Source organism: Ictalurus furcatus, chromosome 20, assembly GCF_023375685.1.
Source record: "Ictalurus furcatus strain D&B chromosome 20, Billie_1.0, whole genome shotgun sequence".
In the NCBI taxonomy this organism is placed as follows: Eukaryota; Metazoa; Chordata; class Actinopteri; order Siluriformes; family Ictaluridae; genus Ictalurus; species Ictalurus furcatus.
The window spans coordinates 22549128-22567082 of NC_071274.1; the positions used below are offsets into that span (position 1 = coordinate 22549128).

Genomic DNA, 17955 nt, shown 5'->3' on the forward strand with positions numbered 1-17955 from the left:
TAGATCTGTAGTGTATAGATCCGTAGCGTATAGATCTGTAACGTATAGATTTGTAGCGAATAGATCCAAAGTGTATAGATCTGTAGCGTATAGATCCGTAGCGTATAGATCCGTAGCGTATAGATCTGTAGCGTATAGATCTGTAACGTATAGATTTGTAGCGAATAGATCCGTAGCGTATAGATCTGTAGTGTATAGATCTGTAGCATATAGATCCAAAGTGTATAGATCTGTAGCGTATAGATCTGAAGTGTATAGATCTGTAGCATATAGATCCAAAGTGTATAGATCTGTAGCGTATAGAGCCGTACCATATAGGTCTATAGTGTATAGATCTGTAGTGTATAGATCCGTACCGTATAGATCTGTAGCGTGTAGATCCGTACCGTATAGATCTGTAGCGTATAGATCTGTAACGTATAGATTTGTAGCGAATAGATCCGTAGCGTATAGGTCTATAGTGTATAGATCTGTAGCGTATAGATCTGTAACGTATAGATCTGTAGCATATAGAGCCGTACCATATAGATCTATAGTGTATAGATCAGTAGTGTATAGATCCGTAACGTATAGATCCGTAGCGTATAGATCTGTAGCGTATAGATCTGAAGCATATAGATACGTAGTGTATAGATCCATAGCGTATAGATCCGTAGCGTATAGATCTGAAGCATATAGATACGTAGTGTATAGATCCATAGCGTATAGATCCGTAGTGTATAGATCCGTAGTGTATAGATCCATAGCGTATAGATCCGTAGCGTATAGATCCGTAGCATATAGGTCTGTAGCTTATAGATCCGTGGCGTATAGATCTGTAGCATATAGATCCATAACCTATAGATCCATGGCGTATAGCTCCGTGGCGTATAGATCCGTGGCGTATAGCTCTGTAAGCGTATAGATCCATAAAATATAGATCCGTAGTGTATAGATCTGTAACGTATAGATCTGTAGCGTATAGATCCGTACCGTATAGGTCTATAGTGTATAGATCTGTAGCATATAGATCCGTAGCATATAGATCCGTAGAATATAGATCTGTAGCGTATAGATCCGTAGCTTATAGATCCATAGCGTATAGACCCGTAGCGTATAGATCCGTAGCTTAAAGATCCGTGGCGTATAGATCCGCGGCGTATAGATCTGTAGCATACAGATCCATAACCTATAGATCCGTGGCATATAGCTCCGTGGCGTATAGATCTGTAAGCGTATAGATCCATAACGTATAGATCCGTGGCGTATAGATCTGTAGCGTATAGATCTGTAGCATATAGATCCATGGCGTATAGATCTGTAGCGTATAGATCCGTAGGCTCGAACGATTCCTCGGCCCAATCGTACGGCGCGTGCGGTCCGGTGTTTCTTCAGTTCTCCGCTGAATACAGCGCTGTTCAATTCGTGTTGAAATAACTAGCTTTGTATAATTCCGTGTAGCTACTACTGTTGTTCATCGGCATGCCACGCCCACAACATACAAACTACGAGCGTCATTAACGGCCGTCTCCTAAAATAACAGATCATTAAATCATCGTTCGTGCTTTATTTTAATTTTTTTTACGTAGACTTATTATGTCTTTAAGTATTGCGTAACTTTAACGTGTCCGTGTCACGGCGTCTTCACGTCTCCCGGACAGATGCTCCGGCTCATTTCACCGTCCGAGAACGGATCTCTGAACCTGCCAGACGACTGGCGCGGGTGACGGATCGGTGTCAGGGTGATGACAGGTAAACCTGCCGCTGTCGCTGTAGTATGAAGTCGTGGGTAGGCGTTCCTACGACTGGTTGCCATAGTAACGTGGGTGGTGCAACTAGCATTCCACTTCTGAGTTCCACAAACCAGTTTTCTTGCTGCTCAAATGAAACTGCAGGGAGAGAGATCTGATATAAAATTCACCACCAGTGTGTACATATGCATCATATCCTACGAGATGAAGGAGACGCGGCGTGCGCTCTTCGCCATCGCCGCCGTCTGTCTGCCGCGAAAGCACAACTGACGATTAGCTTAGCTTAGCGTGTTTAGAGAAAAATAATAATCACTTTTTGTTGCAATCGAGCGAAATCCCGGTGCGGCTCGTATCTCAGTACGTGAGCGCCACCATCAGGGTGTCAGTGGTGAACGGGCGCCGGACCGCAGCACTGTGCTGCTCGTTCAAGCCGGACGCTTCACCCAAGACAGGAGCGACATACCATAGGAGTGTGTTTCATTATTATTGATTTATTGATTTATTTTCCGAGTGGCGACGGATCACGTGCGCTCCTCCGCCCTTCCGTCTTCACCCCCGTTGGTAGTCGCTGCATCGAGTCGCTCCGAATTTGCATACAGCTCAACTTTTCTCAACTACCAAAGTGGCTGGACACGCCCACGCCTAGTCGCCAACGGTCGCCGGAAGTCGGCAGGTCTCTCTGCGTGTGTGTGTGTCTGTGTGTGTGTGTGTGTGTGTGAATGCACCTTTAAAGTCTGCGGATTAAAAAACAACAAACAGCAGTAAATTGTGGTAAAAACAAATCCAGAATAATTTAGGAAGCAGGGTGCGAAGAGCGCAAATAACGATCACGGATTTTACTGCGTTACTGCAAAAATAACGTCTAGTTCACGTGCACACGTTTCCTCCGGATCCGAACTGAAGGTGGGGTGAGATTTGGAGGACTCGCTGGTGAATGATTAACAGGAGTGAGGAAGTGTGTGTGTGCGCGCGTGTGTGTGTGCGTGCGTATGTGTGTGTGTGTGTGTGTGTGTGTTTTCTCAGAGAAAAACCTCCAGGTGCTTCACAAACCGAGACAGACAGATCACCTTTTACCTCGCACTAAATACAACCTGCCAACGTTAGACTGAAAACAGCAACAAGAAAAGGAGGAAAATGACGTTTATTAAGTAAATAAATAAATAAACGAATAAATGAAGCTCTCTGGTTTTTACGGCGACGCTGACGGTCGAGGCGAGTTAAGCAACGAACCTGTTGCGCAACACCTGCCTCGTTTCACGGGGCTAAAACTGGTAGATGGACCTGAAACGACTTTAAAGCACTTAATGTTTTCAGAGAGAGAGAGAGAGAGAGAGAGGGGAGGGGGGGGCTAAAGAAAATAAGGACTAGCCGTCCCCGCACCTCAGAGACGGTGTTTAACCAGACAGCTGAGTAATTACAGTCCTTCACCAATCAGCTCTCGAATTACAAAGGCTAAAAAACCTTCTTTTTCCCAACTACGGCTCAAAGAGAGAAGACACGAGGAGGAGGAGGGAAAAAAAAAGGCTTTCATTCTGTCCTGTCGTCTCTAATCAAGAAGCCCTGAAGCGGTGCTAGGAAACGTCCAAGCACCAGGAACGTCCTGCTCAAAAAAAACAAAACATTAAAAAATTACATTAAAAAAAAAGAGAGACGAGATCACGGAGGGAGATAAGGGACGACTGGAAAAACAGGTTCCTCACGGCGAGCTGTCTCACCTCCGCGAGGGTTAGTTACCGAAGGCACTTTATTTAAAGTTAAAGTACGGGATGATATGGGGGCGGGGGAGAAAAGAAAAGGAGCGGGGCTTTCAGGAGGTTAAAACAACCTAAATCAAGAAAAGAAAGAAAGAAAAGAGAAAGCGGGAACTTTCTCAGCGAGTCAAAAAAGAAAGAAAAAAAGCGACGAGAGTTCTGAAAGTTCTCCGGAACGTGAAAGCGAAGTGAAACGCGACCGAGCAACAGGTGTAAAAAAAAAAAAAAAAAAAACCAAAAAAAAGCCCCTTTACTCACCCATGTCCTCAAACTGAAAGAAAGGACCGGAAAACTGAACAAAAATTCCAATAAAATGTAATCCTTAATGTAATCCGGAGTCTCCTGTATAAAAGTATTCCTGAAAAGTCCACGGCGTCCACACGCTACACTCCTTTCACGCTTTCACATCCAGGTAAGGAAATCCTCGCTTAAACTCCGCAAAAGTCTCCACACACACACACACACACACACACACACACACACACACACAGAGCGAGAGAGGAAAAAAATGTAAAACTCCTTAATCCATTAAAAGCTTGTAAGCTTTTCCTTTTTTTTCTTCCTCGCTTTAATAAAGGTTAGTTTAAAGAAATGTCTCCTCTGAGATCCGCTGCTCTCTCTTTACTGAAAACAGTCCCTTCTGAGCACAAAGCTGCTTCACAATGTGGAGAGCGCCAGGGGACAGGAGTGAGAAGGGGCGGGGTCTACATGTGATGTCACACAAGGTGAGAATCGCTACTGGGCCTGGGGAAAAGGGGGCGGAGACACGATGGCTCTCCTGAACCACTGCCCAGAAGGTGTTTTCTCTCTCTCTCTTTTTATTACTTACCTGTGGGAGTGTGTGTGGGTGGAGTGGGGGGTGGAGTGGGGTGGGGTGGGGTGGGGTGGGGGTAGGGGGGGTCACGTGACACGGCAGGAGCTTCTGCAAAGTTCAAACAGTAGTCGGCAAACATGGCACATTTAAAGTAAAATTATTACTAACTCACGTATTAAGAAGAAGAAAAAATTCTGACAAGTTTTCCTACTTTTACAGTCATCTGAACGTGATTAATTATTCATTTATAAACTTAAATTAAATTAGGATAAAATGAGATGGAATCCATCCATCCATCCATCTTCTATACCGCTTTATCCTTTTCAGGGTCACGGGGAACCTGGAGTCTATCCCAGGGAGCATGGGGTACAGGACGGGGTACACCCTGGACAGGTGCCAATACATCGCAGGGCACAATCACATACACACTCACACACCCGTTCATACACTACGGACACTTTAGACACGCCGATCAGCCTGCCATGCATGTGTTTGGACTGGGGGAGGAAACCGGAGTACCCGGAGGAAACCCCCGCAGCACGGGGAGAACATGCAAACTCCGCACACACAGGAACACGGTGGGAATCGACCCCCCGACCCCGGAGGCGTGAGGCGAACGTGCTAATCCACCGTGCGCCCCTGAGATGGAAATGTGTGATGTAAACATAAGATATAGACATGTGACGTGAACGTGAGCCGCAGTCGTAAGAAGCAAACACGCGACGTATACATGAGACGTAGTTGTGCAAAGTGAACGTAGGATGTAAACATAATATGTAAAACTAAGATGTAAAATGAAAAACGTAAAACGTAAACATAAGACGTAAACGTGAGATGCGGACATAAGACGTAAACGTTCAATGTAAATGTAAAATGTAAAGGTGAGCTCTAAACGTGCGGTGTAAACGTGCGATGTAAACATGAGACGTAACTCTGCGGTGTAGTCATGTGACGTGATCGTGTGAGTGCTGCACTCACTGTCACTTAAATAAAGTCTCAGGACGGAGAAGTGGGACACCGAGAGAGCGTAACATCCCCACAGAGCCGAGATATGAACATTAGAGAAAGCTTTCTGGGGCATAAACACGCACACACACACACACACACACACACACACACACACACACACACACACTGTATCTCTCAATAATAAACACCTGCTCATATGTATAAAACCAAAATCTTACAGACACACAGAAGTTTGAGAGGAAATGAATAAACAGCTAGACGGATACTGCAGATCGACAGACAGACAGGCAGACAGGCAGGCAGACAGGCAGGCAGACAGGCAGACGAATATAGAAAAAAATAATAAAGCATTTGTTGACAATCAGGGAGACAGTTAGAAGAACGGAGGGAGATGTATGGAGAGATGGAGAGACAGAGTGACAATCTAACAAGCAGAGAGATAGACAGTTGGATAGACAGAGACAGATGGATGAATAAAAAATGACATGGGTTGTCAAACAGGTAGAGAGATGGATGGAGAGATAGGTGGGAACAGAGAAAGACAGGTAGCTGACATGATGGAGAGACGGAGAGACAGACAGCCTAGATAGACAGCAGGACAGGCAGATAGACGGGTGGATAAAAAAAAAAACTGTCACGTGTTGAGAAACAGAAGGACAGAGAAATGGCAGATAGGTAGATGGATGAATGGATGAACGGATGAATGGATGGACAGATGGAGAGACAGAGAGAAAGAACGTGATGGAGACAGATGACGGGACAGAAAGACAGACGACAATATAGATTCTGACGCAGACACAGACTAAGAGACCGACAGACAGAGAGAGAAAGGAAGAGAGAGAGACAGATGGAGAAACCAAAAGAGAGACAGACAGACGGATGGACAGAGAGAGAGAGAGAGAGAGAGAGAGACAGACAGATTCGACTGTGTAATACAGTGAGTTAATAAATAATCCTAATAACTTAATTAATCATCTGTTAATGAGTAACGACACAGCTTTGACCTGTGAGGAGTACAAACAGACAGACAGACAGACAGGTGGACAGACAGGCATATAGGAAAACAGACAGCTATATATACAGACAGACAGATGAGCAGTTAGTCAGGTAGGTATAGGGATGGACAGACAGACAGACAGACAGACAGGTACAGGTAGACAGGAATACAGATGCACAAATAGAGAAACAAACAGGTAGGTATGCAGACAGACAGATGCTCAGGTATAGAACAGACAGACAGACAGAGAGATGAATGCTCAGATAGACAGGTAAGTACATAGGCAGACCGACAGATGGAGAGAGACAAGTAGGTACAGGAATAGACAGACAGATATAGAGATTCATATGGACAGGTAGGTATATTGGAACAGGTAAACAGGTCGGTAAACAGACAGACTCACAGGCAGACAGACAGGTATGCATGCGGTTAGACAAACAGGCACATGGAGACATGACGTGTGTACAGCTAGTAGGTAAGCAGACAGACAGGTTGACATAGAGACAGACAGGCAAGTGGAAAGGTGGGCACACAGACAGGTAGGTATACAGACAGACAGACAGACAGGCAGAGGAACAAACTGATGAATAATCATGTCTCCAGCAGTGAGTCAGTGAGACAGTGTGTGACAAAGAGGTGTGTGAGAAACACAAGTACACACACACACACACACACACACACACACACGCACACACACTCACCGATAAGAACACCGTAATCTGACCTTGGGTGTGTACGAGTATGTGTGTACATGAGGTCACATGGCGGTGTGTGTGTGTGTGTGTGTGTGTGTGTGTAAATATAAAGAGGTAGAACACGACAGCAAGAAAACAGCAATTTTCTTGTTCGTTTTAAAAATGAAAAGCGCTCGGTTCCGAGTAACGTTAATTCGGAGCGGGGGCGGCGGGGGGTGGGGGGGATGCGGGGGGGGGGGGGGTAACATGCCGGAGAATGTGGAAGAGAATATTTTCCCCCCGTCAGGATCCCGGGGGGTATTGGGAGAGTAGAAACGCATTTAGACTGAGAGACTAACAGGAGGAAATGAAGCGACACAATCACACCTGACGAGGACGAGGAAAGAAAAACCAACAACAACAATGCTGAGGTGGAGGAAGAGGGGGAGAAGGGGCGCCAAAACTTATACTCACTGTGCGTGTGTGTGTGATGGATATTATATAAACTGATCTTACATCCACCCGTCGTACCAGTCATCCATCCATTCATCTAACCATGTATCCTTCCATCCATACATCTATCTCTCCATCCATACATCCATACATCTATCTCTCCATCCATCCATACAGCTATCTCTCCATCCATACATCCATACATCTATCTCTCCATCCATCCATCCATACATCTACCTCTCCATCCATCCATACATCTATCTCTCCATCCATCCATACATCTATCTCTCCATCCATCCATACATCTATCTCTCCATCCATCCATCCATCCATCTATCTCTCCATCCATCCATCCATACATCTATCTCTCCATCCATCCATACAGCTATCTCTCCATCCATACATCCATACATCTATCTCTCCATCCATCCATCCATACATCTATCTCTCCATCCATCCATACAGCTATCTCTCCATCCATACATCCATACATCTATCTCTCCATCCATCCATCCATACATCTATCTCTCCATCCATCCATACATCTATCTCTCCATCCATACATACATCTACCTTTCCATCCATCCATACATCTATCTCTCCATACATCCATACATACATCTCTCCATCCATCCATACATCTATCTCTCCATCCATCCATACATACATCTCTCCATCCATCCATACATCTATCTCTCCATCCATCCATCTATCTCTCCATCCATCCATACATACATCTATCTCTCCATCCATCCATACATCTATCTCTCCATCCATCCATCCATCCATCTATCTCTCCATCCATCCATACATCTATCTCTCCATCCATCCATACATACATCTATCTCTCCATCCATCCATACATCTATCTCTCCATCCATCCATCTATCTCTCCATCCATCCATACATCTATCTCTCCATCCATCCATACATCTACCTCTCCATCCATCCATACATCTATCTCTCCATCCATCCATACATCTACCTCTCCATCCATCCATCCATACATCTATCTCTCCATCCATCCATCCATCTATCTCTCCATCCATACATACATCTACCTCTCCATCCATACATCTATCTCTCCATCCATCCATCCATACATCTATCTCTCCATCCATCCATCCATACATCTATCTCTCCATCCATCCATATATCTATCTCTCCATCCATCCATACATCTATCTCTCCATCCATCCAGCCAGCTAGCTTACTATCCATCCATCTAAACACCTAACTATCTATCCTATCTATGCATTCAAACAGCCATCCCTCCATATAGCTATCATTCACCCACCCACCCATTCACCCATCCATCGATCCATCTATCCATCCATCCATCTTGCTTTCAGCCTTCAGATAGATAAGTAGACAGTTCTATCAGTCATTTAATCACTCATCCACCCATTCATTAATTCCTATAGCTAACTTTCTGACATCTCAACCTCTATCCATCGATTGCTCTATCCATCCATCCATCCATCCACCCATCAATTTCCATCCTGCTATCTATCATCCATCAAAGTCTCTGTAAATAACCATCAGCTGTCTAACCATTAAAACATCCATCCAGCTATTATCTTTCCATCCATCCATCCATCCATCCATTCCTTCAGCTATCCATCGTCCATCTAACTTATCCATCAGCCATCAGTCCATCAAACTATCCATCCATCCATCCATCCATCCATCCAAGGCTGACCTGAGATAATCCAGGACATGAAAGAACTCAAGTTACTTTAACATGGTTCTTCTTGAAATCTTCAGGAGTTCTCCCAGAGGGACCAACCGAAGAACCCTGAAGAGTTCTAGATGGGTTTTTTTTCAGTTTTGTTAGCCTTACTAAATAATTAGCGAGCTACCCAGCGCTCACCGGCACTCACTTCAACACGTTCCTGAAACACGATACCGTGAACGTGTTCCCCGGCGCGTAACCCCTGGTTACGGCGTGTTCGGGCGGAGCTCTCTGAGGATGGAATATTGGGAATATCGAGCAGAACGGTATCTGACTGAAGCGCTCGCGGATTTGCATGCAGTTTGTAAGACTTTGCGAGACATTTGGATTGAAAAGGACCTTTGGGTATTTCAGACGCAGGGAACTCTACGGGAGCTGAAGCCGAGAGTCGAGCCAGAACACGCAGAGTGAAAAACAACACGCCCTGGTCCGATTTCAACACGCGAAACGAGAAAGTTCACTAGGAATGATGGAAAACAGAAGATTTCACCCACAGCACAACAAGAACCTGTAAAACTGGATGGAGGTTTAAGTTAAACTCAAGTGTCCGGAACGGATTAGCGACTGGGACTCGGTGACAAAAGCTCAGGAAACAGCGAGGAATTCGCAGAGCTAAAGAACAATAGCTACTTTAACGATAAAAACACCAAGACCGTAAACTACACGAAGAGCTCCGTTACTTATCAGGATTTAACCGTAAAAGGGCAACAGGAAACCGCTATATAAGGGCAAAACAAAAATATAACATTAATATCATGATAACTGCTGCAGTACACTTTTCTGAGGCCTCATAAACATCACGCAGCGAGATTTTCAGATTTTTATATATAAAGCCGCTTTTCCACCAAAATTACCCTGGATAAGTTGTCCCAGGATCTTTTTCCAAGGGACCATTTGGTTCCTCCAGACCTTTGTTGTTTGCATTTCCCACCCCCGAAAATTCCTGCCTTTTGAAGAATACCACCTCCCGAGTTCGGGACTTTGCGAGGGCTAAATATTTGACCCGGAACTTAATTTAGACCCCGCGGTGGAAACACACCGAGTACCTCCAAAAGTCCCGAGTTCCTGGTGAAAGTTCCTGCGGTGGAAAAGCGGCATACGATACACTTACATGTTAAGGTTTGTGCTGAACCTGTGAAATAGTCAAATATTTTAAATGATATTTAAATAAAAATTCTTTTCATTTCGCTCCTTTTCAGTATTAAATATTTTTTATTGCATGTTGAACATTAAAAACACGTCCGGTTAAAAATTTATTTGAGATTAAAATATTATTTTCACATTTTAAACATTTTGTTAATAGTTTTCTTTCTAGAGGAAAAATGTTTACTTTTTGTTCATTTTCCCCCTGACTTTTTAATAATAAAGCTTGTGTTTGTATTAAATCTTTAAAACGACAAAATGTAATGAATTATTTTTAAATGTGTGCGTGTGGTAAATACTGGAAAAATGTCCTTTTTTAATCCTAGAAGTTGTAAAACCTTAAAATTAATAAAATTGAGCTTTTTTTTTTTTTTTAAATTGTCTTTCTTTTAAGTGTTTATATATATGTGGTATATTTTTCACTTGCAATCAATCTTAAAAATTTCTAAATATTAAAATTTCATCTATTACATTTTCCTCCTTTTCACTGTTTATGATTACCGAGACCGAACCATAAAAATGAAAAATGTTAAAAGTTTTATATAATTAAAAAAAAAAAAAAAAAGTGTACAGCATTCCTTTTCACTGTTAAATGTTTTTTTTTGTTTTTTTTTTAGTAGTTCAATATTTAAATAAAATTCCAATTTGAACTTTAAAGATTCCGTATACATTTTCCTCGAGTTGTTTTGGATAAATAAAAACTCGAAGAGGAAATTTTTTTTTTTTTACAAATTCTAAAAACTATAACATCCACTATGTCGTTTTTTTTGTTGTTGTTTTTTTTTACACTGATTAAAAGAAAAAACAAATAAGAAGTGTCATCAGAAACCATGTAAATTTGGGTACAGTAGGAACAATTGAATGTTTATTTTTAAAAGTCCCCCGGTCTGTAAAATTTAATCAAGCTTCTCCTCTCAAGAACCCGAGGATCAACTTAATTCTTTGCTTCACAGTAATTTTACCTGAACAAAACCTACAGGCCTTGAAAAGTACAACTTTTCACACTTTGTACAAAGATAAAACTGTAAATCATTAGGGTTTAATAACCACATTTCCACCGAGTCCTTGAATACATTATATCCAGATAACGTTCACGAGCACGTTCTACAGCACGTTCCGGAGCTTTAACGTTTCTTCTTCTTCTGTATTTGGGTAATAAAAGATTTCGTTGCTCCTTGCTGACCCCCGACGGTGCGCTTTTTAATAATTCATCACAACAAGCAGAAATAAAAAGCACAGGAAGAAAAAAAACAATAAAAGTGAAACAACAACTCCGTCTCGGGTCTGCGATCGATTCGAGCTATAACGCAGGTTTAGTTTGGAGGCCATGAACCTCCATGTCTTTTTAGACGCTGTTTATTAGCATGATCGAATTACCCCTTCACTCGTGGCCCGTAAAACATCTATAACGAAACTATTACAAAAATTTGCATCGACAAACGCATAACAGATTCGACAAAAAAAAAAAAAAAAAAAAAAGCCAAAAATGCGGCTTCTTAAAAACCTACTTCAACCTTCTCTTTAAAATCGACACTGAGGGGAAAAAATCCATGTAAAAAAACAAAAACAAAACTAAGGCAATCACTTCTCAGCAAACCGTAATCCGTATACAAAATCGTCGCAAATCACTGACGATTCTGCGCTTCGCAGCTGATCGGACGATTACATTTCCTAATTACATTTCCTAACGAACCGCATTTCCGTGAACACGACGGACTTCTCGCTACGAAGGATTTACGGATGATTATTTTTCGCATCCTGTTTAATAAATGGGGCACGACGTTAACAAAGAAACGTTAAATAACATTGTCGCCGGAGAGTTTTTAAGAGTTACAGGCACTTCAAGGCACCGCAGTGTTGGAATCACCCTAACAGCGCCCCCTTGTGTTTAAACCCGGAACTTCTGGACTTTCATGGCAATATGTTAGGAGTTAGACTTGTAGACATCCTAGAAAATTGTGCTGGGAAAAAAAACCCCACCACATCTGACGATTACCGTTCGTTTAAACGCAAAGACGACGCATTAACCAGGCACAAAACGGGAATATCCGGCAACCCGGCACGGCAACCCGTTTAAGAGCGTGGCGGGAACGGATACGTTACGTGGCAGGAAAAGATAAAGGTGTGAACAGTAGAGTAGGCTGAAAAAAAATGGCGCCAATCAGCCGGAGAATGCAAACAAGACTGCAGGTGACACAAAAGAATCCAACACCCACCCACCTCCTCCACACACACACACACACACACACACACACACACCCAAATGAGGGAGTAATCCATCATGGCTGCCATTTGCCAGTAACGTCTTTTTTAACAAAGCCTTGACAGATGGGAGGAGATAAGACCTGGTGTGTGTCCAAGTGGGAAACATGAACAGGCGAAAAAATTTCTTTCTCACACACACACACACACACACACACACACACACTCTCTCTCTGTAGCTATGAAAGTCACGTCCGCGCATTAGCCTCCATCGCTAGAGAGAGATGGATGATGGGATATAAAGTCACTCTTAACTTTTTCACCTCCGCTCTCCTTCTCCGCTCCTAATAATAATCCGTTTTATTTATACACCGCTTTCTTCTTCCACCAAACCAAGGTCATTTACAACGAGTAAACACGCACTAAATGCACACGCACCGTGTAGGCACGTCACACGTCATAACCGCGTTCGCCAGCCGGCCCGGCGAGGAAAAACCCTCCAGCGTGATTGTCCATTAATTAATTAATTAATACATAAATAAATGTATTTATTTATTTACGCTTTGTTTTGGTTGCTTAAACAACCGACGCGGCAGAAAAGTGCTAGCTACAGTAAGGTAATAACGTACGGTGAGCTAGTCAGCACGTTCAGCACATCAAACACAGAAGAAGGGTCACGGGTGAAGACGTTATTAATTCATTCCGCTATTTAAACGTTTTTCACCCTCGGTTTAGATCTCCTCGTTCCTGTGATGGCAGAACGTGCGCGGATGACCGTATACGACGACCTGGAGATGGCGAAAAGTATCAGGACACCTGAGCATCTTCTCCAAACTGCTAACACAAAGTTGGAAACACACACGATTGTACAGACGTCTTTGTGCGCCGCAGCGTGACAATTTCAGTTCACAGGGACGGACGGAGAGGCTGGAACCCGTTCCAGCACGACACCAAGTGCACGACGCGAGCTCCGTGAAGACGTGCGCTGCCAACGTTGGACTGGGAGAACTGGAGTGTCCTGCACAGAGCCCTGACCTCGACACCTTCGGGAAGAGCTGGAGCCTCCGCGCCAGACACCAGCGCCTGACCTCGACCTCGCTAATAACTGTGCTGTAGGTTATTATTAGGCGCTGCTGATAGAATGAGACTGTCGTTGGGTTTAAAAGCCTTCTGACCAGATAACCGACGTGTTCTTCTCGTCTTCTTCTTCTTCATCAGACCAAACGAACGAGGCGTATCGGAATTAAAACCCCAGCGCCTGCATGCCCGCACCTTTCCGTTAAACCCGTTCATTTCCGCATACACGCTTTTCCTCCGTGAATGAGACGGCGCTTAACGTCTGATGTCTGACATCCTTTTTTATAAAAGCATGGCATGGAAACCACTTCCTGACGCAGTCTAGCCGTTCTGGAAACGTGGAAACGTACGGCTGCGTTTCCAGACACGGATCGGGCCTCGGATTTCGCTGGTCATTGGGGGGAAATCGCCAGAGAAAACCAGCTCTTCAAAGAGCACACTGAGTGGTAATTATCAAAACCTCATGCCGACACAAGTTTTCCAGCGGGTTTGGACTGTTTCTCTTCAAAAAAAAAAACAAAAAACCCATGAGTCACTTAAGTGCACTAGAAAACCCTGAAGAGAGAGAGACCGTTCGGTCTTTCAGAGCAGACAGGGGTTACTGTGGTGTAACGCGCCGGCGTTCCTGTGGAACTCCCCCTCCTCTAACCCCACCTCCACTCCACGCCCAAGCGCGCATTAGATTTCATCGGTCACGTGACATCGATCCCGCGTTACAATTTGGCCGATAAACTCGACGGAGATAACGTCCGAAGTATCGTTCTTTTAAAGAGAGGCGAGTCGGTACGAGAAAATAATGATAAACATCTACCAGCCAATCAGAAACGAGAAACCGCCAAGTGTAAACTCCTCTGTCCTGAAGATGTTACAGCTTTATCTCTGACGGTTACAAAGTGCTGACACTGGAGACTCCTTCCATTACTGTCAAATAAACATCTCCTCAAAGATTAGCGATGGAGCGTCTGCCGTACAAGTCCCTGTGAACGAGCCGTTACCATAGAAACGATTTTTTTTACCCACCTGCGGCTGAAACTGTTAATAAAACCGTAGCCGCCAATTAACAAGACAGAATTACTGCGTTGCAATTTATAAAATGATGAAACTTTATACGATTAAATCATCGTTAGCGTACGTTACGACGTTGCGTACATCTGACCAAATGCATGGATATTAAAAACATTTAAGCGAACAGTGAAATCTGACGTCGAAAGCAGCTCCACTACTGTCAGAGCTACTGTGAACTAAAAAACACCTGCCGACCAATCAGAATCCAGAAGTCTTGTGTCTGCGGATATTTGCCAAATAAAGCGCCTCGCCTTGGCGTTTTCATATGCACCGTGCGCTCCTGTACCTCCCCCAGCTGCTGCTGTTTGTAAATTTGATCCAGCCCTGCCAAAATGTGAGACGAGCCCTAATGCAATTTCCAATTTCCTGATGTTCCGTGCCAATAAAACAACGCCAGTAGGAAAGGATTCAGGTCGATTCACATCTCCGTAATGAGTTTTGCCATGATGCGTCCAAAAGAATCAGGACACCTGTCCGTCCAGAGTTACTCCCCAAATCACCTGTCCGTCCATCATTACTCCCTAAATCACCTGTCCGTCCAGAGTTACTCCCTAAATCACCTGTCCGTCCATCGTTACTCCCTAAATCACCTGTCCGTCCAGAGTTACTCCCTAAATCACCTGTCCGTCCAGAGTTACTCCCTAAATCACCTGTCCGTCCATCATTACTCCCCAAATCACCTGTCCGTCCATCATTACTCCCTAAATCACCTGTCCGTCCAGAGTTACTCCCTAAATCACCTGTCCGTCCAGAGTTACTCCCCAAATCACCTGTCCGTCCATCATTACTCCCTAAATCACCTGTCCATCCAGAGTTACTCCCTAAATCACCTGTCCGTCCATCGTTACTCCCTAAATCACCTGTCCGTCCAGAGTTACTCCCTAAATCACCTGTCCGTCCAGAGTTACTCCCTAAATCACCTGTCCGTCCATCATTACTCCCCAAATCACCTGTCCGTCCATCATTACTCCCTAAATCACCTGTCCATCCAGAGTTACTCCCTAAATCACCTGTCCGTCCAGAGTTACTCCCTAAATCACCTGTCCATCCAGAGTTACTCCCTAAATCACCTGTCCGTCCAGAGTTACTCCCTAAATCACCTGTCCGTCCAGAGTTACTCCCTAAATCACCTGTCCGTCCATCATTACTCCCCAAATCACCTGTCCGTCCAGAGTTACTCCCCAAATCACCTGTCCGTCCAGAGTTACTCCCCAAATCACCTGTCCGTCCATCATTACTCCCTAAATCACCTGTCCGTCCAGAGTTACTCCCTAAATCACCTGTCCGTCCAGAGTTACTCCCTAAATCACCTGTCCGTCCATCGTTACTCCCTAAATCACCTGTCCGTCCAGAGTTACTCCCTAAATCACCTGTCCGTCCATCATTACTCCCTAAATCACCTGTCCGTCCAGAGTTACTCCCCAAATCACCTGTCCGTCCATCATTACTCCCTAAATCACCTGTCCGTCCAGAGTTACTCCCTAAATCACCTGTCCGTCCAGAGTTACTCCCTAAATCACCTGTCCGTCCATCATTACTCCCCAAATCACCTGTCCGTCCATCATTACTCCCTAAATCACCTGTCCATCCAGAGTTACTCCCTAAATCACCTGTCCGTCCAGGGTTACTCCCTAAATCACCTGTCCATCCAGAGTTACTCCCTAAATCACCTGTCCGTCCAGAGTTACTCCCTAAATCACCTGTCCGTCCAGAGTTACTCCCTAAATCACCTGTCCGTCCATCATTACTCCCCAAATCACCTGTCCGTCCAGAGTTACTCCCCAAATCACCTGTCCGTCCAGAGTTACTCCCCAAATCACCTGTCCGTCCAGAGTTACTCCCTAAATCACCTGTCCGTCCAGAGTTACTCCCTAAATCACCTGTCCGTCCAGAGTTACTCCCTAAATCACCTGTCCGTCCAGAGTTACTCCCTAAATCACCTGTCCGTCCAGAGTTACTCCCTAAATCACCTGTCCGTCCATCGTTACTCCCTAAATCACCTGTCCGTCCATCGTTACTCCCTAAATCACCTGTCCGTCCATCATTACTCCCCAAATCACCTGTCCGTCCAGAGTTACTCCCTAAATCACCTGTCCGTCCAGAGTTACTCCCCAAATCACCTGTCCGTCCAGAGTTACTCCCTAAATCACCTGTCCATCCATCATTACTCCCTAAATCACCTGTGCGTCCAGAGTTACTCCCTAAATCACCTGTCCGTCCAGAGTTACTCCCCAAATCACCTGTCCGTCCATCATTACTCCCCAAATCACCTGTCCGTCCAGAGTTACTCCCTAAATCACCTGTCCGTCCAGAGTTACTCCCTAAATCACCTGTCCGTCCAGAGTTACTCCCCAAATCACCTGTCCGTCCATCATTACTCCCTAAATCACCTGTCCGTCCAGAGTTACTCCCCAAATCACCTGTCCGTCCATCATTACTCCCTAAATCACCTGTCCGTCCAGAGTTACTCCCTAAATCACCTGTCCGTCCATCATTACTCCCTAAATCACCTGTCCGTCCAGAGTTACTCCCTAAATCACCTGTCCGTCCATCATTACTCCCCAAATCACCTGTCCGTCCAGTGTTACTCCCTAAATCACCTGTCCGTCCAGAGTTACTCCCCAAATCACCTGTCCGTCCATCATTACTCCCCAAATCACCTGTCCGTCCAGAGTTACTCCCTAAATCACCTGTCCGTCCAGAGTTACTCCCTAAATCACCTGTCCGTCCAGAGTTACTCCCTAAATCACCTGTCCGTCCAGAGTTACTCCCCAAATCACCTGTCCGTCCATCGTTACTCCCTAAATCACCTGTCCGTCCAGAGTTACTCCCTAAATCACCTGTCCGTCCATCATTACTCCCTAAATCACCTGTCCGTCCAGAGTTACTCCCTAAATCACCTGTCCGTCCATCATTACTCCCTAAATCACCTGTCCGTCCAGAGTTACTCCCCAAATCACCTGTCCGTCCATCATTACTCCCTAAATCACCTGTCCGTCCAGAGTTACTCCCTAAATCACCTGTCCGTCCAGAGTTACTCCCTAAATCACCTGTCCGTCCAGAGTTACTCCCTAAATCACCTATCCGTCCAGAGTTACTCCCTAAATCACCTGTCCGTCCATCATTACTCCCTAAATCACCTGTCCGTCCAGAGTTACTCCCTAAATCACCTGTCCGTCCATCATTACTCCCTAAATCACCTGTCCGTCCAGAGTTACTCCCTAAATCACCTGTCCGTCCAGAGTTACTCCCTAAATCACCTGTCCGTCCAGAGTTACTCCCTAAATCACCTGTCCGTCCAGAGTTACTCCCCAAATCACCTGTCCGTCCATCATTACTCCCCAA

General features: G+C 44.7%; 1 protein-coding gene across 6 annotated transcripts in view; it reads right to left on the reverse strand.

The window, feature by feature from the left end:
- Nucleotides 1-17955, reverse strand: part of ptprfb (protein tyrosine phosphatase receptor type Fb) — a 163521-nt gene that overhangs the window by 121052 nt on the left and 24514 nt on the right. For 5 of the 6 annotated variants that reach the window (XM_053651281.1, XM_053651279.1, XM_053651280.1 and 2 more), the window contains exon 1: nt 3740-4149. The exons of the other annotated variant lie outside the window; for it this stretch is intronic. The gene's annotated coding sequence lies outside the window, so the exon portion shown is untranslated. Of the gene's footprint in view, nt 1-3739; nt 4150-17955 lie in introns of those variants that run through there. 6 annotated transcript variants of the gene reach the window in all.